The sequence below is a fragment of the Diabrotica undecimpunctata genome, chromosome 6 (assembly GCF_040954645.1).
Source record: "Diabrotica undecimpunctata isolate CICGRU chromosome 6, icDiaUnde3, whole genome shotgun sequence".
In the NCBI taxonomy this organism is placed as follows: Eukaryota; Metazoa; Arthropoda; class Insecta; order Coleoptera; family Chrysomelidae; genus Diabrotica; species Diabrotica undecimpunctata.
In genome coordinates, this window is record NC_092808.1 from 107,495,290 (window position 1) to 107,522,027 (window position 26,738).

Below are 26,738 nucleotides of genomic sequence, written 5' to 3' on the forward strand. Positions count from 1 at the left end.
TCAACCTCTCTGTATTTTTGTGCATTATTCTTCATTTTACGTCTTTCATCCATTAGTTCTAGTATGTCTGGTGTCATCCATACCTTGTGTTTCTTTTCAGATCTGGTTAGGTGTTTCTTTCCCGTAGTTCTTATTGTAGTGTTTATATACTTAAGTACGATAAGTTTTTCATCTATATTGTCTGTTCTGCGGATTTGACTTTCTGCTATTCTGAGGCTGGTGTTTATTTCTTCTTGCACTGTTTGTCGTAGATGTTTACCTTTTAGCTGGTTTAAGTCTAACGCTGGGGTGATGGTTTTTCTTATTTTTTTTGGTCTAGCTTCTATCAAAGATACTACTGGATTAAGATCCGAACCGATCTCAGCTCCAGGATAAGTTTTAGTAGATTTCACGGCATTACGGTATCTTTTTGTCACCATTATGTAATCTATTTGGTTTCTGATTACTTTTTCGTGAGTGTGTTGAGGTGACGTCCAAGTATACAGTCGCCTTGGGGGTAATTTAAAAAATGTATTAGTTATTATTAAATCTTCACTTTGACAAAACTGAACTAAACGGTCACCCCTTTCATTTCTGTTACCTAAGCCATATTCACCGACATTTTCTCTAACTTTACCCTGACCTACCTTGGCGCTCAGATCTCCCATTACTATGTTAATGTGTTGTCTCTTTGTTGTTCTCATCGCCTCGTTTAAAATATTATAGAATTGTTCTATTTCCTCTTCTGTTCTATTTCCTCTCCTCACCAAGTAACAAAAACAAAATTTGTTTAATTTACTAATGTTTGCATTTTGAGAACGATTTTGAGAAGTGGAAATTGAAACGTCAATAAACTTATTTTAAACTTCAATTGTGGCTTATTCCCTTCCCATTAAAATAGTAATTGCTGTTCTATTGTAATTCACGAAGTAATATCTTTATAATAGGTATATAATTGATGTATTCCCGATATGTGTGTTAATCGTTTGCTAACTTTTTTCTGTTGATCTAATTATATTTCACAAAAGAGCTGATTTCGAAAAATCTGTTTCGAAATTATTCGTAAATAATAATGAAACTTATGCATGATTAATTAGATGAGATGTCGAAGTTGAAGTTGAGGCTTACTGATTGTTATTAAAATAATTCTAAGAAAATAGAAAAATGTTTATTATTGTTCCAAAAACAATGATATTACAGTATATATCAATAACGTATACAGTTATATTAACAAGTGGCAGTTCTTATCTTAATATCTGCTTTGTTCTTCTTGGTACTTTTTTGATAGTTATTATGATTATCTATTATGATCGATAGGTCTTTTTAAAGCAAGTCTTAAAAAAACTTAGAATATACTTTCAATCTTCTACTGATTTACGTTTTTAGTAATATCATAGGTCATGTAAATAGCTATACTCCGGTAAATGACCGGTTTGGATTGTAATTTTCCTCGTCACGACGGATTTGCTTGAAAATTTGGATTTAGGTTCCTCTTTCCCTCCACTTTAGTTTTGGACTTGAACCCTTGGTTGCTCTTACTTGGGTGGTGAAAGCCATCCCTTTTCGGGGATGAAAAAACATACGTTAAAAATAAGTCCGGAAATAAATAAATTGACTAATTCTAAGCAACTTTTGCCACCGGTACAGATAATATCAATGTCGAAATACTAAAACTAATTGCAGATAACGAAAGTAAAAGCCTAGATTTAATAACAGCACTAGTCAATAAGATATATGACACAGGTAAAATACCAACAGACTGGCTAAAATCAACAATCGTAGCATTACCAAAAAAAATCGAATTCCTCACAATGCAATGATTATCGAATATTAAGCTTGATGTCTCATGTCCTTAAAACTTTTCTCAGAATTATCCATACACCAATTTACAAGAAGTGCGAGTTCCAGATGAGTGACACTCAATTCGGATTTCGAAACGGATTGGGAACACGAGGGGCTCTTTTTGCTTTAAATGTGTTAACGAAACGATGCAGAGACATGAATGTAGATGTATATTCATGTTTTATTGACTATCGAAAAGCATTTGACTGCGTAAACCATCAAAAGATGATCGAAATTCGGAGAACAACTGGAGTTGACGAACAAGACTTGCGAATTATCTCAGAACTATACTGGCACCAAACGGCAACAATTGAAATAGAGCGCACAACATCCGAAGACATACAAATCCGACGAGGAGTGAGACAGGGTTGCATCTTATCACCGCTACTGTTTAATTTGTATTCGGAGTCTATATTCAGAGAAGCATCAGACAAGGTCCAAGGCGGAATTAAGATTAACGAAATCAGCATAGACAACATCAGATATGCTGATGATACCGTGATACCGTCTTAATAGCAAGCAACGCACAAGAACTACAAAATATAATAAATGCGGTAGTTCACCACAGCAAAATGTTCGGTTTACATCTAAACGTTTCCAAAACTAAAACATTAGTATTTTCAAAGACACCAATAAACGTACAGGTGTATGCCAAGGGTCAAATAATAGAACAGGTAAATTCCATAAAATATTTGGGAACAAATATCAATAGTCAGTGTAATCCAAAAAAAGAAATCCTATCAAGAATCGAACAAGCAAGGAAAACATGCATGAGCATGAAAACATTTTTAACAAGATCAGACATTAGTCTACAGCTTAGAATCCGAATGATCAGATGTTACGTTTTTTCTATCTTACTGTATGGCTGTGAAAGTTGGACAATGAACTGTGAAATAGAAAAAAGAATAGATGCCTTTGAGATGTATATATACAGACGAATGTTGAGAATTCCATGGGTACAAAGAGTTACTAATGTTGAGGTACTTCATCGCATGTGTAAACAAAAAGAATTACTAAGAATAATCAAATATAGGAAAATGCAATACTTGGGTCATGTGTTGAGAGGCAAAAGATATGAATTACTTCAAGTTATATTGGAAGGAAAAGTACAGGGCAAAAGATCAGTAGGAAGACGCCAGAACTCGTGGCTGAAAGACCTGAGGAGATGGTTCGACCGCTCATCCGCAGAAATCTTTCGCGCAGCAGTTTCCAAAACTACAATTGCCATTTGGATCGTCAACCTTCGAAAGGAGACGGCGTCATGAGAAGAAGAATAAGCAACTTTTATTCTATAAAGTTTTTCACTAAGTTGTAAAAGTTGTTCACTAATTAGCGAGTAAAATGTTCATTTTTCAAAATAAAAACCACGTTTTCAGATGGGCTTTTACAAATAATTTAAAAAGTAAGTATTTATCGAAAAAAAAAAAAATTCTTAACAAAAATATAACTTCTAAAAAACAAAAAAAGTGGTGTCCTTATGAAGTCTTTAGACCCAGCCCAAGCTGAGTTGTAGCTCATGAAAAGTAGGTTCTTATTTTAGTCCAGTCGTCAGAAAGTTAAACCCTAAAAATCATAGGAACAAGCTGAATTTTGCCGAAAGTATTAATTTTGAGACTCCAAAAAAGATGCAAAAAGGTTGATCACCTTTGCCTATGGGCTTCCCCCTAAAACCCCCCTCGTAGGGGGGTAAAAACGCAAAAAATCGATTTGTCAAGAATCTGCACGCCGTAGAAAAAAATGTTTCAAATAAAAAATGTAGCTGAGATAATTTTAAACAAAAATGGTTATTAGAAATTTTTGTGTAAAATAAATCGCTATTTCAGAAACAATGCTTGAAGCGACCGTCGATTTTGAATATCAGTTACTCGCCCAAAATCAATGTTCAATAAAATTTTTTTCAGCTCGACGGTAAAAATTCGATATATTTTGATCCAAGTGTCTTATCGACAAAAATCAAGATGGCTTTTAAAGGAAAAGAGTACAGCTTTCGTACGCAGTTTTTGTATTTTGCCGCGAATAAACAACTTTTTACGATTTTCGTGAGATTAACAGAATTGATCACTTTCATTGACCAGTCGTAGTAAAATTTTTATTTTTAGAGATCAATTTTTAAAATCTAGGGCATGAAACGTAGCTATATCTGATAAGAAAAAACAAAACTTAATAGAATTACTACCTTACATCTCTGAAATTTTTCATGACTTCTACAAAAGTTTGCCTTGCGAAAGGGATGTACGTGACGTTATCCTGATACTGTCGAAGATCAAGATGAATTGGATGCAGACTAGTAGTTTGTAATAAGAACTTTTATCTTTTTTTTGCGAACTTTTACTCTCAGGTGTAAAAACTCAGGTCCACGGTCATTTCTATTTTGGTGGATAAAGCGATAAGTAGATTTATTTTGTTGTGTCAATTTATATAAGTGTATTTATTTTCGAAAATCATTGTTACATCAAATAAATAAAGTTGGCAATTGAAGGTGTTCTATAAATAGCAATCAATCCCGCAATTAAATTAAAATTTCGTCAATTAATATAATTTGTTAAACTAAGTTTGTTAAAGATTGAAAAGAATCGATACTTTAATCTCCATTTTTCTCAAAACTGTAATTTTTTGACTTATAACCTTTTGCACAAACACTAACGAATTGTCGAGTTGTTCTGCTGCTAACAGATTTCATACATTATAATAAATTCCGACTCTCATGCTCCATCTAGTTCTATTTTTTTGTAGTTTTTACCTGAATTCTGCTTACTGGCGACCGAAGAGGCTCCGCAGTATCGAGATTGCCCTATCTTACCGGATCTTGACTTCAAAATTCAATGATCAGTAAGATTTTCACAATGTTTATTATCCGTGTTGGATTTTCTACTAGGGGCGCTCTTTTGAACCTTTTATTACGATTGTTATTATTTTGATTTCGACGTTGTCGTTGTGTAATTGCTAATTAAATGAAAATTGACCTAAAATATTTATCTTTTTGTAATGATACGAGACACCTTGTTGTACATGAAGGAAGGCAAACGAGTATACTTTTGTCATTAAAACACTCTGACAAACATATTTTATTACTCCATCTATAGTTCTATAGACCTGTTTTCTATTATTTAGAAACATTTAATTACAAATTAGTTTGTCTCGTCTAACGTAAACAATCTAGGTATAACTTGTAGTTTTGCATTATCAAGCAATTAAAAAGCAAAAAACTATTTTTATGGCCATCGATATCTGCAATTTTGTAGCCTTAAGCATGTTTTAATCAATAAAATTGCGAATTAAACATGCACTGAGCTGAGGTTTTATTGTTTTTATATATTTAACAACGCGATGATACAACGTAACTTGTAAGATACACGATAATTTATTTTTTAATGTTTAAAAGATAATATATTTCAGAAAATATTTGGACTTTTGGTGATTTAAATATCATTATAATATCGTTAATAACGGAAAATTTTGGAAGTTGATTTCGGAATACTTTATACAAGAATAATAAAATTTTAAAATCTTAATCATTTTTTCAAATTTTAAACAACGTATAACTATACATTTTGTTTATATTAGGAATTTTTCTATTTTGGAAGAAAATAATTCGAATTATTTCATAATTATTATAAAACTTCATTTTCATTAGGAAATTTTTTTTAAACACTTTTTCTATTCGATAGTTTGAATATAGGCCTCGACATTTCCTTTCATGTTTCTCTCTCCCGTGTCAGACCTGCAACACTTTTAATGTCATCGCTCCATTACATTTGGAGTCTTCCTCGCGAACTCTTCGCCAAGATATCCAACTTCCTATTTCTCGGTTCTATAAACCATCTTCGTGAAGTTCCTTGTGTCCAGCTTACTTCCATTTCAATAAAGCTGCTTGTACAAAACAGTCTTTTACTTTTGTTCACTCTCTGCTTGATAAATTAGTTTGATATTCCCGGTGTTAAATGCCCAGCATCTGTTGTTTCATGGCTCTTTGAGTTTTCCTTAACTTTTCCAGATTTGCTTTGGTGACTGTTCATGCACGGGCTCCATATGTTAGGACAGGTAGGATACTAGAATTAAATTATCACCAAAGACGAAATTAAGAAAGCGCTAAAACGCATAATAAATGAGGGACCAGATGAAATACCTAGAGAAATCTTAAGAATATTGACAAAAAATCATATGGGCACACTAATAGAATTATTTTATGACATTTATTATACGGGAGAGATTCCGAAAGAATGGTTAATATCAATATTTATTCCAATACCCAAAAAATCAAACGCAATGAAGTGTGAAGAGCACAGGACAATTAGCTTGATAACCCATATTCTAAAAGTGTTCTTACGAGTGATACACGAACGTATCTATAAAAAAATAGATGATAGAATAGCTGAAAACCAATTGGGATTCAGAAAAGGCTTTGGCACCAGAGAAGTATTATTTACTGTACAAACACTAATCGAACGATGTCGAGATGTCAATTGCGACGTATTCATATGTCTAGTCGACTTGGAAAAAGCTTTCGACAAAGTACAACACCGAAGAATGGCAAAAATACTACAGAACACAAAATTAGATGACGAAGACGTAAGAATCATTGCCAATCTATACCGATATCAGAAAGCCATAATACGAATAGACCAACAAAAATCGACAGAAATACCTATAAATCGTGAAGTAAGATACTGATGTGTGCTTTCCCCTTTACTTCTTAATATGTATTCAGAAAAATTGTTTAAAGAGACATTAGAAGACGTAAATGAAAGCATATTTATTAACGGTGCACTTCTGAATAATCTTAGATACGCAGATGACATAATACTACTTGCGGACAGCAGAGAAGGATTACAGATCTTGGTTGATCGCATTACCCAATACTGCGAAAGGTATGGAATGGCACTGAATACAAATATAACAAAAATCATGGTTGTAAGCAAGAACAAGATTGAGGAAGACAGTGTTTATACTAAAGGAAGGGTGCACAAATATCAGTACTTAGGTTGCGAACTAAATGAAGAGTGGGATAGAAGTACGGGAATGAAACGGCGTATTGAGATAGCTAGAAGTGCTTTTAATAATATGAAAGCAATATTATGCAATGGAAAAGTCAACGTCGAAATTAGAACTAAAGTATTGAGATGCTACGTGTTCTCTGTCCCGTTGTATGGAGTTGAGGCCTGGACAATTACAGAGGCGACAAAGAAAAAACTCATTACCTTTGAAATGTGGTGTTATCGAAGAATGTGGAAAATATCTTGGACACAACACATAACAAATGCGGAAACGCTACAAAGAATGAAAAAAAAAAAAAAAAAGAAATACTCAACACTATAAAGAAAAGAAAAATGAGCTACTTAGGTCACATACTAAGAAATGAGAAATACGAATTAATGCGGCTGGTCATAAAAGGGAAGGTGGAAGGCAAAAGAGGACCGGGGAGAAGACGCACGTCCTGGCTGAAGAATCTGAGACAATGGAGTGGGAAAACGTCAATCGAACTTTTCAGAACGGCTGCAGATAATGTCAAATGGGCTATGATGATTGCCAATGTCCTTAGGGATAGGGCACGTTAAGAAGAAGAATATATATATATATATATATATATATATATATATATATATATATATATATATATATATATATATATATATATATTTACATATATATATATATATTTACATATATATATATATATATATATATATATATATATATATATATATATATATACATACATATATATATATACGTTCGAATTATCGGGTAGTGGTCTGTAATAAAAATCTTTCTTTTTTCTAAATTACTCAATATTTCGCCATTTATTTAAAAGCTTCCTCAGGAGTAAACTAAAACAATTTGAACATTACAAACAATAATAATTTTCGGGGGGCCAACAATAGCCCCCCGAAAATTTATAGACCACCTAGTTTGACTATGAGTGTTAGCAAAATAGGGATTGCTTGATGCATAGTAATGAAAATTATGCACATTCACCGTTCCATGTTTGTAAAATGTAGCGTCATGTGCAAAAAGCACATAATCGAAAAAAAATCGGTCTCTTTGCACTTGCTGCTGAAACCATTAACAAAATGCTAATCTGCGTTGATACATCGACTGTCAACTCTTGATGTAACTGTATGCGGTAAGCATGTAGTTTATGTTTACGAAGGATTTTTGGTGCCGAAGTTTGACTAATGTCTACTGACTTTAGTAGTAGCTATCAGTACATCATATTCCTTATCTTCACTTAGAGCAGTTTTGGTTCTCTCATTTTTTTCATATACAACTGACCCAGTGCGAACAAAACGATCCATTAATTTTTCAAAAGCACTTGCGTTTCTCTTCCTCCGTTAAGGATATCGCTTGTGATATATTCTGGATGCAAGTAAGCAATTTCTCATTTCTTCTAATACCCAGATCATATCTGTTAATTCTTCTACAGAAAAATTCATTTTTAACAATAAAGACAATCCACACAGACCGATTAAAAAGGTAATAATATGAAAACTGTCATTGTCAATGCCAACCGTTTACGGTTTAATCACAGACCACTAATAAGGTAGGTGATTTGTGGGTTTAATACATGGACGTATAAACATAGAGTTTAATATATGAAAACTGTCATTTTTTCAAAACCTACTATTTTACCTTTGTAACTGGAACATATGGCCTTTTACTTATTAATATACTCGGTTCGCTATCTCCAGTTCGAACTGTCTAGTGAATTTAGTAATAATTTTTTTGCGAAGTTAGTTACTTTTTGACAGACTCGAAGTGGCTGGAAATTACTATACAACCAAGCACACGTACTTATAGCCAATATTATTAGTAAACAAACTAAATAGTATATAAAATAGAACTTTACAAATTACCGACAATCAATATTTATTTATTTGCACCATATATAATAAATAGTTATGTTAAATTATAACAATTAAAAAATATCTTTTAAATATATACTACCCAAAATGTTATGGTTTTAGTATACACTTCCACTATTTAGAATAATTCTTCTTTTTTCAAAGAGAGTCTGCAAAGTCTGCAATAGTAGTATACTTGAGCTATTAATACTGAGAAGTAGGAATTGTTGTGTTGTAGGTTTCCGACAATGAATCTGTCAAAATATGCCCGAGATAAGCGAATGGAGTATACCTGCGCGATACAATCGGCAGTTAGAAATGTTTTATTAAAAATTCCTGGCTTAAAATACTGTTGATATAACAATCTAAAAATTATTACATCAGTTGTATATTGTTTTTGTTTCTGTTTTGTGAGTTATATAAAAATGAAAGCCACTAAATATGTGGGTAAAAACCCTTTAAATGTTGTCAATTTTATTAGGTAATTTATACATATCTTTTGATAAATTTAAATAATGTTTTAGTTTAAAACAGATTTACATACATGGCAACACAAGACTCCCAAGATGTCTCTATGGGTCCTCGATAGCAACTAGCATTGCTATCGAGGTAAGTAAATACTTACTTTTTGAGTTATTTGTGAAAAACCGTCTGAAAATGTGATTTTTATTTTGAAAAATGAACATTTTCACTCGCAACTAACTCAAAAAGTATTGACTTAGTTAGAACATATGTTTTTCACCCTCGAGAAGGGGTGGATATCACCCCCCAAAATAAAGCCTCCCTGGACTTAAGTTCAAAAGTGAAGTAGGGATTTAGCGGAACCTAAATTTTAATTTTCAAATCCGTCGTGATGAGAAAGATTACATTCCAAAACGGTCAGTTACTGGAGTATTAATACAAGTTCATTACTGAGAGCAGTTCTAGAAAAAGAGAACTTACATATATTATAATGTACCTTTATTAATGCAGAATGCACTTAATAAATACTCCATATATTATATTTAAACATATTTATCCTATTATTTCCATAAAAATTTTAAAAATATCCTAAAAACGCAAATTAAAAATTAATAAAAAAATTAAACTAATACTAAACACTAGTTATCAACATAATTATTAGTAGAAGTGGAACACTGGTAAGCGTTGAAACACATACCAGAAATTAAAGCTTTTGCATCTGTGAAAATATATGATATTTAAAATAACATTTGAATAATCTATGTAATAGATGAATAAACACATAATTAAATGATTAGCTGCATGATCCCGCTTAGTTGCGCAATAAAATCTGTACTAAAAAAGTTGCAAAATTATTTAAAAGACATAAATGTCTTGTAAATGACCGTATTTATTAATTGAGTATTAATTATATAAATATTTGTCACTTTTATCTGCCCTAACGATACCATATTTTTTGTTATTGTTACCGAAAAAGTTATCATTAATGTAATATCGGACCAAACTCACACATTAAGATTAAAAAACTGATATTGTTGACTTTTTGACTCTGGAATGGAAAAACCGTTGCCAACATTAATATCACCCACTGCACCCTGCTTAAAAATAGAGACCATTATCTCTTTAAACATTTTATTTAAAAAATTCCTTTATAAAAGTTTTAATAATAAAAACCCTATCGGACTACATCACAGAACGTTTTCGGAATAACAATTCCATCATCAGTGCTATCTGGAGGTACATGTTTGAAGCCACTAAATATGTGGGTAAAAAAACTTTGAATGTAGTTTGATTAATTTTGAGGTTCATGTTTGATAAAGGAATTGTTTAAATAAAATTTTTGTGATTTATGGTATACAGCCAACTACAGGAATTTAGTTTCCCTGTGGACTTTATCTCTTTGACTTGCATATAAAGTAAGCGTAAAGAAAATAAATCTTGGGCAACAGAGATCATTGATGGATTGAAAGAACGGAGTATAGCTTTTTTTAAAAAATAATACAGTCCAGTAAAACATGATAAACAGGAATAAACTAAATAAAATATGGCAACCAAAAGCAAAAAAAGTCGCTCAACAGACAGAGACGTTACATGATTCATCTGATTTTCACAGAAAAAACAGATTTTAAGCAAAATAAGGCTTAACGTGTAATTGTAAGGATTACAGATTTATGAGCCTAATAAGTCATGCCTTTAAAATATTCCTAAATATTTTTTATTCAAAAATATACAACCTGTGAAGGATTCAGAGGTTGAATTAAATTTGGTTTTTAAAACGGAATGGGTACGAGATGAGCTATATATTGAATGCAATTGATGATTCAAAACTGTTGCAAACTACATGGAAAGACCTATTCGGTAGTATACGCTTGGAAAGTGTTGACAAGTTCGAATATCTTAGATGGTGATATAGAGATTTTCGACTTCAATTATAAATGAGAATTGAGTTTTCTTTTCTTAAATTTAAGCATTTTTTCTTACCGTAGGTTGTGGGGTAAGAGGTCATGTTGAAAATCACAAGATGAAGAAACCTATTTATTTTAAGTAAACCTGATCATGTTTCACCCAATCACAACAAAACGAACCGAGTTCCGTGAGCCATTGTTTTATTAACCGACCCCTAGGTTTATCAGGTGATACCTAGATTTCGGAAGTCACCTTGAAAAAATGAAAATAATGCATAACATTCATGAGTTTTCGGAATAAAGATAGTATATCAAAAAAAAATTAATTTTATTAGAACTTATTGGGGGACCAGAAAAACCAGAACAAGAAAAATGTACAATGCTTTATTATTTAATCTGCGCCTAAAGATAAAAATGTTTACCCAGCTACATATTTAGTATATTTCCTAGATATATTCTGTCAAATTTCAGGTTCCCACTTAGCTTAATTATTACCGGATTTCTTGGATCATATTTAATTTTTTAGCTTTTCAGATGAAAGTAGTCTTCTGACATTTCACGTAGCAATTTTATTTGTTATTTATATCGCTGGATCCCTTTATATATGAGCAAAAGTAGAACCCTTTTTATTATTCTTTTAACATATTAGCAATGTAGAGGGCATTTGACATAATAACTATGTAAAGGGTTGAAGGTGGATATTTATATGCGATCCGGACAGAGGATATACCTACTTCAGGAATAGCATACTTGCCCACGCGAGCTCATGGACTTCCCCAGCCTCCCATTCCCGGGGAAACCATGTTCAAACCCAAAGCATTCCCATCTCTATGCTTTTCTCCCCCCACTTTCAAACCAACTAGCCAACACGCACTAGCCAAGCGTGGCGTTTTAATGGCTCAAAACCGTAAAAGTTATTTTCCATAAAAGACGAAACTACTTAACGGCCTTTAGTCTCCGGCGGCTCCAAAAACACCCCCAACCAAGGCAGTCATTGGAACAGGTTTGGTTTGAAGCAGAGGGTGCTGTGCATCCCCGGAAAAAATCAGGCTACTACAAAAAGCGGCAAATACATATTACTTCGTATAATGTTAAAACTCTTATATCAGACCAGAAGATAATGGAAATGGAGGAAGAGCTAAAAAGAATAAAAGGGGACACCATCGGCCTCAGCGAAATAAGACGAAGAGAAGAAGCCAAAATTATTCTTAAATCAGGATACGTATTTCATTTTAGAGGTGAAGAAGACACTTCAAATGGTGGAGTAGGATTCATTATACATAGAAAGCACACACAAAATATAGTTGAAATTATCAGCAGAAGCTCCGGGATTGTAAATCTCATCTTCAAAGTAAATGCAAGATATAACCTTAAGGTAATCCAGAAATATGTTCCAACGACTACCAACTGGGAAGATGAAATTGAAGAATTTTATGATGACCTAGAAACGGGGTTTAAACAAAATGATGCAGAAGTAACAATGAGTAAGTATTGATATGACGAATGAAATGAACGAAAATGAAATGAAAAGAAAGATAATGGGCCTTGCAGAGAAGAGACAACAGGAGAATGGAGAAGAAGACACAATGATGAACTCCAGACAGTATATAGGTATGAAAACATATTACGCCACATTAAAGCAAACCGAATAAGATGGGCGAGCCAAGTACTAAGATCGAGTGATAAAAGACTCCCGAACGCCACATTCTGGGAAAGACCCGATGGCAGAAGCTCAGTGGGTCGCCCAAGAAAGAGATGGAAGGACGCAGTAGCCAGTGATCTACGCAAAATGGGAATAAAGCAATGAGAAATAGCTGCTCAGGACCGACAACAATGGAGGTCCTTATAGTCAACTGTATGGATGATGCAATAAAAAATTATATCACGCTTCCTTGGACGTCGAACTAAAGATTAATATGAATAATACGAAATTGATGAATAATCTGGTGCTAAATCGAAATATTGCTGTTGATGGAAGGGTTATTGTGGAGACTGCATCATATAAGTACTTAGGACATAAAATCCATGTAAAAGGTCAGTAGGAAGATATAAGAATTCGTAGTTAATGGACCTGAGGAGATGAGTTGACCACTCCCCTGCAGAAATCTTTCGTGTTGCATTATCCAAAACTACAATTGCCATCTGTATCGCCCATAAGAAGAACATTACCTAATCGTAAAAAATTCATGTCGATGTCACACAACTTTTACATATTACGTAAAAATGTTGCCACCACTTTCGAATGAATAGCTAGTAGACCGTTATTTAATATAATGATTTATATGCTTTTATCCCGACAACATTTTCAATTTATAATTTAACTGAGCTGCCACCGTGCTTCGGAGGTCACGTAAAGCCGTCGGCCCTGGCTAAGAAAGTAGTCGTTAAGTCATGTTAGGGGCGCCTGCGCGACCTGAAAACCCTAACACTAGACCTTAGCCAGAAGGTTACACGAACTTTACTTTTTTTTATATGCTTTTATATTTAAAAATAATAGTCTTGGTAAATCTTCAGGGTGGGATGGAAATTGAAGAAGACACTAATTAAGACAATTATTATTAAAAACAGATCTGATTCATCAGTAGTTGTGCCGTTCACTCCATAGTCATTGCCATAAATATAACTTTCAATTCCGGTAGCACACATTTTGATAAATAGTATTTATAGTGTGATTTAATTTTTTACATTGTTATTCGAAAGGTTATCTAGATACCGTATTTGAAGAGTTTAAATGTAGCGGTAATGTAATTGCTCTTTAAATTGCGTGTATTACCAATACCGCCGAATAGAAAAGATAAAAACGGAAGCGGATATATGGTCAGTGCTTCAATTAATTCGAGAAGAATCAGGTCCCAAGTCACACACGTATCAAATTCCTAGAGGTATGTGGTGTAGGTATGTATCAGGAACAGGAAATTCCCAAAAAGTGTAGTATACACGGTAATTGAAACTACTATGTACTAAAACAATTTAAATGAACTAAGGAAAACAATTGTTGATGTGCAATTAAAAGTTTTTAATACACTCGTTCGAGTATGTTCTCTGTATTATGAGACACTAGAACACAAAAAAATATTGTTTGTGGTAATTCAGATAATTGTATGACTCATAAAATCATTAAAAATAGTTACGCAATATTGTTAAAACATTTTAATATTTTTAAGTTAATATTCTTTTTAAAACTCATTATTTGATTAATGTTTGCATTGTTCATATTGTTTTAAAATAAAAAAATCTTTTTAGTTTGTTGTAAGACAGTTTTAAGAAGGTATAATTAAACAGAGTGGCTGGACGCAAATGAAACAGGCATTGTCGGAAACTGCGACATTTTTGGAAAACCCAGCGACACAACGATTTTTGATTAATTTTTCGGCTATCTTTGGTTATTTTACTTTGACCCCTAAGCCAGAGTAAGAATCACCCCGACATTTTTAGTGGCAATGGGGATCAAATAAGATATCGTTTTAAAGCACTTGGAATTCCCTATACATATATAAGTCTTTAACTTTTGAAATTCGGTAAATACTTTTTTAATTTGATTTATTAAAAAAAAAATACATTTTAAAATCAATGTTTTTAGCTAGTTACTTATTTCTTAGTTGACCAAATTTTAAGACTGATGACCTTCGACGTCCATACGATGATAAAGGTTTTGTTACAAAGGTTCTCTCACATTTCAAAGCGATTCGTCGGCATTCGTTGATAATTCGTAGACATAAATCTTCTAAACATGCAGATGGTGTTCTATAAATTTTACTTTACAAGTGTCCCCACAAAAGAAAATCTAGAGGAGGGAAATCTGGTAAGTGAGGAGGCCATTCGATGGTGTCTCTTCTCCCAATCCAATACCTTGAAAAATCTTGGTCTAAATATTGATAAACAAATAAAGCATAATGCGGAGGAGCACCGTCCAGTTGAGAGGACAACTGATCTTGCTCATATTGAGAAATAATATCTTCTTCTTCCAGTAATCTTCTATCTGTCTTCCAGTAATTGTAAATACATTTTGATTTGCAAATTGCTAGGTAAAAAAATGATCCTTATAGTCAATGACCGAAAATACCAGCCAATATATTTAATTTTTCCGGTTGCTGTGTATGCACCTTGTGGAAAATCCTGTTGTGTCAATCAGACCAATAAAGGCAATTTTGATGATTTAGAGCTCCGTTTATGAAAAAGTGCATTAATCGGAGAAACATGTATTAAAGCGAAACAGTGGATCAGTTACTGGTCGCTTACTTATGATTTCACTTCTTCTTCTTCTTTTTATGTAAACATGACTGTAACTGTTTTTCAATGAGCCCCTAGTAAGTTGTCATTCCATCGTTTTCGTGGTCTTTCTACTGATCGTCTTCCTATTGGGGAACCGTCTCTTGCCGTCTTTACCACTCTATTTGTTGTCATTCGGCTTATATGATCGTTCCATTCTAGTCTTCTATTTCTTATCCAGTTCATGTTCTCTACCTTGCATCTACGTCTTATATCTGTAGTTCTAGATCTGTCTCATAGTGTCTTACCATAAATTTTTCTAAGTGTTTTCATGTCTGCTGTTTCTAACATCCTTTTTATCCTCTCTGAGTTAGGTCGTGTTTCTGCCGCGTATGTCATTATTGGTCTGATGACTGTTTTGTAAATTCTGCCTTTCATTTCCTTCCCTATATTTTTATTTCCCCATATTGTTTCATTCAGGCAACCTGCGGCTCTGTTTGCTTTATTCACTTGATCTATTTCAATTTTGAGCTTTTCGTTGCTAGATAATATGATGCCTAGATTGAATTATTGCACAAAACTGTAATTTTTTTTATTTGAGAAAAAGTTGCATCCACCTAATCGTTATTAGATCCACCTAATGGTTATAGAACCATACATAAGTTACAATTTTGTGGTACAATATAAGTATAGGGTTGCAGTCGATGGTAAAGGATCAATATGTCCTATCAAAAAATGCTACTTTTCAGGAGAGCGAAAAAATTATTTTATAGATATAGTTTTATAGATATATAGACGAAGTGCGAAAAAAAAAACACGTCAATTTTATTTTTTTAATATAGTTTTTTGTAAACAGAACAGTTTAAAAAAATTATTTCTTATAATACTTTTAATAGATAGGATAAATTGAAACAAAAGTTTGTGATACATAGGACATATTACAATTCATAATTGTGTTTTAATTTTACACCTTTGCGTGTGCAGCGGAGGATAATTTTCAATCGGAGGATACTTTGTAGACCTCGTTGGTAATTCAGTGAATTCTGAGCTAGAATGATCCAGTTTTACCCTGATAATGCCCTGTGGATCATAATTGATAACCCTGGTATCCATAACTACCGGATCTTTTGTTACTCTACCTGGTCGTATCGATAAATATCTCAGAGGGTTTGTATAATTTTTAAAGAAACTGAACTTACAGTTTTTTGCTTCATACGGTGATGGATTTTTGTGGCTTCTCTAGTAATACCAATATAGTCGCTTAGAAGCTTAATTTCCCAGTTTTTTAATTATTGTTCAATACAGGCCTGCACTGAATCGACTTCCATCTGGGTATGCCCAACTTCCAAAAATTTTTGAATAATTTGTACATTATGCATTATGCCAAAGTTTAGCAAAGCGTTGGACTTAACACAATTTCTATTTTACGCTGTAAATCCGTCCGAATATATGATTATCGGTTTTCTATCATCAGTGAGACAGTATTTGGTAAGGTAGTCTATAAGGCAAGAGGTGAATGTAGAGGCTACTAGTTGATTCTTCTGGTCCTCAGAAAACCAGTAACAAGTAGCGTTGTTTCCACAATTTCCACTTCTGTAGCTTGCACAAGTATTACATTGATCCTTTTTCGTAGGCAAAATTAAAATATTTTTCTTAACAATCATTGCAATAAAGGTCGTCCTGCTTACACATCCAACTGTTTCTTGTTCACACTTACTAAGGTAGAATTTATAGACATCCATTATCGTATGAAACGTAGGTTCCAAATAAAATTTGGAGGAGCATTTTATAGCATATTGTGAAGGAGTTTTTGGGAGGGCATTTAAAAATTGTGTAAAAGTCTATGTTGTCTAGTAGTTTCTGATCAGATTCTTATCCTTTAGACAAAGGATAATCATTTATGTCAAATATGTAAACACGAATGGGAAAATGAACATAGGGTTCAATGGAATGATTCAAATATAGTCCTAAAAGAAACGGATGGTAAAAAGAGAAAAATCAAAGAAGCGGCTCTAATTATGCTAAATGAGACTAATTGTGTCGCAAGTTCCTCGACAGAATGTAGTAGGATCTGGTTACCCATATTAAAAGAGGAAGTTATTAAAAGGAAAATACCAGTATTAGTAAGTCGGTAACATATAGAGGATTAATTAATAAACATATAAAATGAGAATTTGCTGTTTATTGAAGGTAACTTAAATGTACGACCAAATACTTACCATGTCGGGATAGGATTATGAGGTTTTTTTTCCTGGTTTTTTCCTCATATTTTACTATGGAATCACTAACATGAGATTTTTACTGTCATCAAGGCATGTGTTTATCCTTTTAAAGACGAATTATATGCTATAATTTTTTCTGACGAATATTTTCAAGTTAAAGTTGATTTCATGTAATCGAATGAACTATCTTACAAGTAATGTCGTCCCAGGAAAGCAACTCAACAATATTGGCAATATTATTTTAAAGTCGTCTACTTTAAAATGTATAATGTATGTCTGAATTGTCAATATAAATGAGTCAGATAAAATTAAGTTATTAGAAAAAATTTTTACCAAGTAACAAAAAAACAAAATTTGTTTAATTTACTAATGTTTGTATTTTGAGAACGATTTCCGAAGTGAAAATTGAAACGTCAATAAACGTACTTTAACCTTTAATTGTGGCTTATTCCCATTTAAATAGTAATTACTAAATGCTTAGATAGGAATATTTACTTGCAGATCTGTTGACGCAAGAGATAGTACAACTTGAAATTAGATGGTACGACGCCTATTTCTCCCAAAAATATAAACTTTGTAAGACATCCTTATCCCTTTTAATAACTTGGCGCCAAAATCTCAATTTTGATAAAAAGGATGATAGGACATATTGATCATTCACCGTCGATATATTATCTACAAAAACTTATTAGATTTTATTTAATAAACCAATTGTTTTCCTCATAAATAGAGTGAGTAAGCCTGGTATGGCTTAGTCGTAGGCGGTTGAATACTGTTTGCTCATAACTTTTATAAACTTTTTAAAATTTTTTTTACTGTGTCTTTAATTTGCCTTAGTTTTGAATTTAAAGTTTGCCATTCATCGAGCCAGCAATTTAACACATATTAACACATCTTTAACAACTCTTTCAAGTCATTAGGGGCACATTTAAATACAGGCACTGAATACTTAAATACAGTTTCTGAATCCACACTAGTCACCACACTATGCGTACTTGAGTCTGCATCTTTATTTGCGCTAATGCCCACGTGAGATAAGAATTCCATTATGGTTGACCATTCTACCATTTTGTTGAGAAAGTGAAGCTCCAACTTGATCATGTTTTCAATTGGATGATTTGGATATATCCCTTGTACCGATGTTATCGCACTAAGCGAATCAGAAAGAATCACTACCCTAGTTATGTTATTGCCGTTAGAAAACTTAAGTGCTCTGTAGAGAGCGAATAGTTCGGCTGTATATATACTGCAATGTGGGAAAAGTAAAAATAAGTGCTTATTTGAATTAGTAACGAAAGCCGCACCAACTAATTAATTGGTCTTCGAAGCGTCTGTAAATATATGATAGAAGTTTTTGGTAGGGTTCCAATATATTTGTCAAATGTGGTTTAATGAGCGAGGAAGCTGTTTGATTTATCTGCTTTATTACAAATTTGGTTTGGCATTAAACAAGTAACTGTAAAAGTTGATTCCAATATAAATTTAAAATGACTGCTAAATTTGTATAAGAGTTGCTAAAGATATTTTCAAGAGCTGTACATATTAGTTAGGTACTGTATTATATTTGTTTCTGTTTACAGAGAATAGAATAACTAATTAACGCCTTCCATAAAAATAAAAGGTCAGAAAATGGCCAACGATAGTTACAGTTATAAAACACTTTGTCCGAGGACATTATTTGTGCGGCCATTACGTCTAATAATTCAATCTAGTAAGTTATGCCACTAAAGTGAACAAGACACGCTTAACGCCTACAAAGATGTACATTTAGTTTTTTAATTCTTCATTGAAGACATCTGCGAAAGTTATGTCACTCCTTTGTTATTTCTCTTATTTCCTAGAGCAACGGAAACAAAAGATTTTTAAGAAATAAATAGCGAATAATTGGACAGCGCCGTTTTCGTGCAATTAATTTTACAAATTAAAGTCTGGCGGTTTGTATTGTCCTTGAAATTCATATACGGGACAGACTAATAAGCTTATTGCACCACTACTTAATTTAATGTTATATTTACAATAAAATTCAATCAAGGAGATAAGTATATAATGGTAAGTAGATTCATCTAGGACTAAAAAGACCAAAAGTATGACAATATATTTAATAAACACAGAAGTTTAAATAAAATCACGACAAAAAATATTACAATAATAATGAATATAACTTTTTGCTAAAGCCGTCCCGAAAACGAAACTTTCGGTACGATTTATTAAATCGAAAATTCAATTTTACACAAATTGTACTAAAAACAATTATTTTCTGTATAGTATAGGCATCTTAGCCTGCATAGCAAAGATGATTTGGTCTCTTTTTAAACCCATCTGAATGGTATGCATCCTAGTATCCAGTTCACGATGGAGGTGGAAACTGATTCATCCCTACCGTTTCTCGACGTTATTATAAAGAAAAAACAATCCTAAGGTTTTCATCACCGTGTTTATCCAAAATCCACCTATATCAATCGTTACTTGCATGCCAACTCTCATCATCTACCTTCAGAAATTAATTAAGTCATTAATACCCTTGTCTCCAGATCAATACGTCTTTGCGATGATGCAAGTAGACCCGCTGAGCTGTCTAGTTTAAAACAAGGCCTCCTCCATAACGGTTACCGCGAAAATCATATCAATAGAAGCATCCACAGACATCAATCTCTCACTCAATCTCAACACAAAGATTCAGACCCTCATCATACGAAAGCTTTTCTTCTTTACATTAAACCTGTCACTGACAAAATCGACAAAATTCTTAAATTAAGTGGAATAAAGACAATATTTCTGTACCTCAGAGGTAAACTATCGTATGTAACATTTTACTAATTTTACAGTAGAGCCGATTTAAGTTTTTTTAACTATTTATGAGGCAACTGACGAATTAGTTATTCTTCTTTAAAATCATTTTGATAGTAAGATAATATTTTATTGTCTACCACTACTGAAAAAAATATTCTTATAATATTTCAGTTTACCGTTAAGAGATAGGAGCACTTACGTTAGTTTACCCTTAAAAAAAATTACCTTTTACCAAATACATTCGCATAAAATAAATGAGGAAAGACAGTATAGCATTGAATATTTCACAGGTTTCATAGGCTATATCATACAAAATAAGTAAGAATTGAAACAACTATATTATATTACAAGAAATATAAAAACTAAAATTCAGTAAAAAGTATTGTTTAATAAACACTCACTAATATCGCTCATACTAGTATTATTGGTCTATTTCCTCAGGATATTCAGCGATGTTATTTCCATGTGGTATATTTTTGTAGAAATGATGAAAACATTGAGGGATCCACTGCAAACTTGTCTGTAGGTCATTAAACTTTTTAAAAGATATGGGCCGTAATACCTTACTAACAGGATGAATATCTGTTGGCCAGTTCGTTCCTCTACGAGAATTTCGATTCAAGTCTATCATCTTAAAGTCCTCTTGAAAAGACGTTTTATAAAAGAGAGTCCCCGGATCTGACGATCGTACTTGCAGATGAACAACTTCACTAATGAGGAAATCTTTATGATTAGATTTTTTTTCTGTTTATTAACGGAGCAGCATTGTTGTCAAACAGTGATTTAAAATTTTTAAAATCTTCTAACCTCATATCGTATACTTCAATTACATCTTTAAATTTACACTGCCTGACAAATTGCTGCCAGTCCCAGGGAACCATCATGGTGTTTGTTTTATCAATTTTCTTTTTGGCTCTCTCTATTACAGAATGGACTCCGTCAACCTCCATATGAGTGTGTCCCTTTAATAAAAATTTGTGATTTATATATTTTAAGGTTGGGACACACCGAATAAGCCACATATACATAGCAACTATGGTGAAGTTTCTATTTTGGCCTGCACAATTATCTGACCATATCGTAAGTTCCTCTATATTTGAATTGAAGTTAGCTAATGCCCACCTGAAAATGCACGAAGAAATTTCACAGGCTCCACGGGCCCCAACTGTTTCATCCCACATTGCACAATGACTTTTTCCTTCTGTTGCGTTAAATATCGTGAGGTTTAATGTCCACAATTTTCTCAGATAAAACGATTGAGTATTTGTCAGCAATGGGGTTGGTAAACATTTTTGTAAATCAACCATTATGGTAATTTTCTTTGAATCAATTTCCTTAGAAATATCCTTATCAGTTCTTTTTAGAGTATATCGGAGACTGGCTTCAGTAAGATGTTCATCGTATTGTATTTGGATGACTTGTTTTTCGCCTTCGTCCTCAGTAGTTTTAATTTTGATATTAAAATTATCACATGTGTCGCATGTATCATTGGACGGTTGTTTGAAGGATAGATTAAATTCAGTATTAAAAATTTTTCCGTATAACCATTTTTTCGCAATAAGACTTTTATTTATGTTCTCAGCTATACATAAATATATCATTATATAGCGAGTACATCTTTGAGATATTTAACTCATTACCCAAATAATGCTTTTCGGTCCTCTCTCGGCTATAATGACTCTCTACTGTTGGAAATGAGCTTATGTGTGACCGTACTCCTTGGTAAACACTTTCGTTAATTTTATTTGGTGGTGGTTTCTTTCCTCTATTATCCGGTTCAACTATTCCTGTATCCGTTCTCTTTGCTAAAGCGGTTCTCACAAACATATCTGATATGCAGAGTGTATTTAAGAAGAAATGTTTGCAGACTGGTATTTTAGTATCTCTTATACCAAAAAAATAAGATAACGTTACATTTCTTCTTGGAGCATTTAGGTTTTTTACCAATCTTCGAGACACTGGTTTTTTTTCAATATTGTTGGATACAAATTGCCGTTTGAAATTATCAGAATTTTCTTCACGCCAAAACTTGTCAAATATTTGCTGCCTATCATCATGGGAAATTCTTTCGGTACACTTTTTTTTGCATGATGGCAGACACGGTGGCTTTATTGCTTTTGCTGCTATTAATGTTCCTTTTTTTGAAACATATTCTTTCCCTGCTAGCTTATTTCTTTTTCTGATGTTGCACTTCCAACTACCAAGATCACGCACTCGTTTCCTTCCCCTTTTTTTTAATGGTATATTTGATGCGGTAGATGTATTATTTGGCAGGTTATTCTCCTGAAATGCAGCATCTTCACCAGATGAATCTGCAGATTCTTCATCTATCTCATAATCGGGATCTTGGTCTGAATCATTAACATCCGAATTTATGAAACTATTGCTCCAATATCAGTCGATTCTTCAGTCATAGAGTTGTTCAATTCTATTGTTGTTAAATCAAATATTGAGTTAATAATAAAAAATATTATATAAACATAGACTTCTAAATTAAAGTCAATTTTTGAGGTACGGTTTCTAAGATTTCAAAATATCCTGAAAATTACAATGTTTTACAAAAAAATTTATCGTTTACAACTTACCTCCATATCCAATAAAGCTAATTTCAATATTCTTCGACTTCTTTTGTCACTCATATTTTCGAACTCACAAATTCTTTTTAGACAACACGCTGCTCAATCAAACAGTTGAATAATGGTAAGCTAATTAAGCTATCCGTAAGTGCGATTACGTTAGTTGAACACCTAAACATTTCCATCTTCTCGGCCAAATTTTTATGGTAAACAAACGTAACGTCCTTTGCGATAGTTTAATACTGCAATACTGAAGTAGTTTACAATAGTTTCACATTACGTTTTAAACCAGAATGAAAAGTATCAGTTACGATACTTTACCCCCAGGAAATTCGCATTGAGATGTACCTATTAAAAATGTAATCAGAAAACAGCGAAATTTGCAGTTACGATAGTTTACCTCTGAGGTACCGATTTACTCTCCAACAAAAATTTTTATCTCTTGTCCGGTCAATCAAAGACAACATCCCTAATGAACAACACGGTGTTTATGAAATTCCTTGTACAGACTGCCCCCAATCTTATATAGGCCAAACAAAGCGTAGAATCCAAAACAGGATTTATGAACATTCAATTTTTGTTCGCAACTCCGATTCAATTTCAGTTTTAGGTCAACACCACTTCATACAGTTCACAAAATTGATTTTAAAAACTCCAGAACCATAGCCCCCATCCGCTTCTGTAAACCAAGAATTATCCAAGAAGTACGAAATACGTTATTTTGAGAAAGATTTCCGAAATGGAAATTGAAACGTCAATAAACGTACTTTAACCTTTAATTTGGGCTTATTCCCATTCAAATAGTGATTATTTGAAAATTATTATTATGCGTTTACAACAAAATTACTGTCGTTAATAGGTAATAGATTCTGTAAAAATTTTTCCAATATTTCATCCAATATCACTTACGGTGATTTACGAAGGAACTCATACAATCTGGCTCTTGTCGACCTCCTTTTGTCGACAGAAGAAAAACTGGTAAATTTGTTTGAATAGAATTTGAAATTTTATTGGCTTTCAATTTAGTATTTAATAAAATTGAAAATATTTAATATATTAGCACTTCGAGCCAAGCAGGCTCATGGCTTGATTTACAATCTTCCTTCATTCTTGTTTGTTCTTCGCTTTTTCTTTATAAGTGGTTACATTATGATATCTCAGGTCGTCATTAACTTCATGACTCCATTTGATCCTAAGCCTTCTATTTCTCTTTTTACTAACTATTGTAGAGCTTAACAAGATTTTTGGCATTTTAACTCGGGTCATTATTTGGACATGCAACTATATTAGGCATTTTATATTTTTTGTATAACTCTTTGTTTGTACTTTGTGTTAACTTATTGTTTGTCATTTTTCTGTCAAATATCCTTCGAAGTAGTAAGTACGAATAATATGTACAAACACCGCGGCGGCGTCTTAAACGAGAGGACGCGCATAATTAGCAATTAAAAACCAACGATCTAAATTGAAATAAACTCCAAATTGAATGTTTAATCTTCAATTTAGGCACTTGGCCACCTCAAAAATGATTTACACTTCATTACATTTGAGTTTTCAAGCCAATGCGTATTTTCGCATTTATTAGATTTTAAATCGCTTATAATTCAAAAACTGTCAACTTTAGAGAAAAGTGATTGGATACCTTTTATGTTTAAAATGACACAAAAATCTAAATAAAATGTGTTCTGGATCAAGACAAGTAGTTTTTGGAATTTGTTTAAAAAAATTTAAACAATTTCTGCCCAACAATTTCGCCCGGCACCCTTCAGAATTGTTTAAAGGGAACATTTTTCAACAAGAATAAACAAAAAAAAAACCGAACCAGAAATATTTTTCCTACGGGAGCGGTTTCACAACATGAACTATTATGTACAACCAATATGTCGTGAAACAGCTATTTTCTAAGTTTTTTTTACATTGTAGGCAACAAATCTTTTTTACATACAAATGTAAAATAAGTGTGTGATAAATCAATTTGTTTTGAGATTATCACGGTTTAAAATTGTTACAAAAAAATTAATATTTTATGAATTATAATTCATACGAACTTTTGCTTTTGACAATTTTTAATGTAATTTTAGAAGAATCTAAGCTGCTAGTTTTATTAAATGTTTTCTTTTTTCATACTTTTATTTTAATAGATCAAAAATAAATTTATACTCGATAACATGTATCAGTTGATCTTTTTAGGGTGTTTTTACCGAGAAAAAAGAAGATTTACATATTATGATGTTGGAGGCAATGAATTTTCTAAAGAGCTATGCGTCATATGGACGCGGAACACAAGTTTACGTCTAAAAGAAGTTGTACTAATGATAATGAAAATAAGCAAGTTCCGTACAGTATTTTGTTAACTTTAATAATAAAAATGTTGTTTTTAAATGGTATATAAAATCTGATCAAAAAAATTATAGTTTTACTGAATAAGTCTCTTTGTTAACTAATTTTTAATTTCCGTTTTAAAGCAAAGACGTGGAAACATGGGTAGTTTCAGAAAAGTTTTTCATAGACAAAGTCGGCAAATTGTATATAGTGTATATAAGTTTATAAAAAAGAAAAGGAAAGAGAAACACTAACTATCGCAATGAGGAATTTGCAGGAAAAAGTGGCCAAAGCTTGTGATGTTTCTGTTTCTGTCAACAACACTGTAAAATGTATTGATCAAGAATCGTATAAAAAATCTCCTGGTGAACGCTTCAAATCACCTCGAAGAACTATATGTATTAGGTATATTAAATTTAACTATCTATATAAAAGGCTATGATAACAATTCTCAGCGTTTGTCCAGTAAGGTAACGGCGCCATCTAGGAAAGAAATATGAACTACCATATTTTGTTCTTGAAACGATATGTTTAATTAATAATACTGTATTAATTATATATCTAGGGCTCCTAGGGCTTGATAACACGCAAAGAGTACCACCAGAACTCAATCCTTTTGATACCATTGGTATCTGGGATGAGTGAATTTTCCCCTTAGAGGGAGTGTGAGCCGTATGGCTAAATCTATATATATATATATATATATATATATATATATATATATATATATATATATATATATATATGTATATATTAATATAATTAATAATTAATTTTAATAATATTTTTAAGGTAGAATTTAATACAAAATAATTTAAAGCTTTATGTTAGTTTAGATTTAAAACCTAGCGCCATTTAGGAAAGAAAATCTGAACTACCAACATCTGAGATTTCATTCATATTTTGTTCTTAAAATTATACGTTTATTTAATGATACAAAAAATATTAATTACATATTATTTTAATTAATAAATAATATTATTAATATTTTTAAGATGTTTTAATTCAAAATACTAAAAATATTAATTACATATATTTATACATATTAATTACATAGATAATTAATAATACTATTTATATTTTTATACTTACTATTATTACTATAATACTAATATTTATATTTTTCTTTTTCGCAAAATTGACAAAAAATTTGGTTGCTGTAATTTAAAGGTAAGATTTATTTTGCGAAATAATTTAAAGCTGTTAGTTTATATTTATTTGGTTTATATGCAAGAATGTACATACATGCTGGTTTTTGGTACGTATATCAATTTCATAAGACGTCATTTATTTTTGTTGAAACTTGAAAAATACCGGATCGACCTAGGAAATTTTGATTTTTAAATATTTGTATAAATATCTGTATAAAATATAATAAAATAAAATAAAATTAAGTAAAATTAAGTAAATTAATCTAACTGTAGATACTAATATTAACTGTATATAGTTATTACATAAAGTGGTAGGTACTATGTTTTTTTTTATTCCCTCTAATTGGGATCGAAAGGAAATGATCTTCCACGGTTGAAAACTATCATCAGGAAATAGAAAAGGGTAGTAACAGGTAGATAAATAATAAGCTAAAAATTC

The 26,738-nt window shown here is 32.1% G+C and overlaps 1 protein-coding gene across 3 annotated transcripts in view; it reads right to left on the reverse strand.

The window, feature by feature from the left end:
• The window catches only part of sev (receptor protein-tyrosine kinase sevenless), a 231,028-nt gene that overhangs the window by 159,702 nt on the left and 44,588 nt on the right, over positions 1-26,738 (reverse strand). The window lies entirely within an intron of this gene.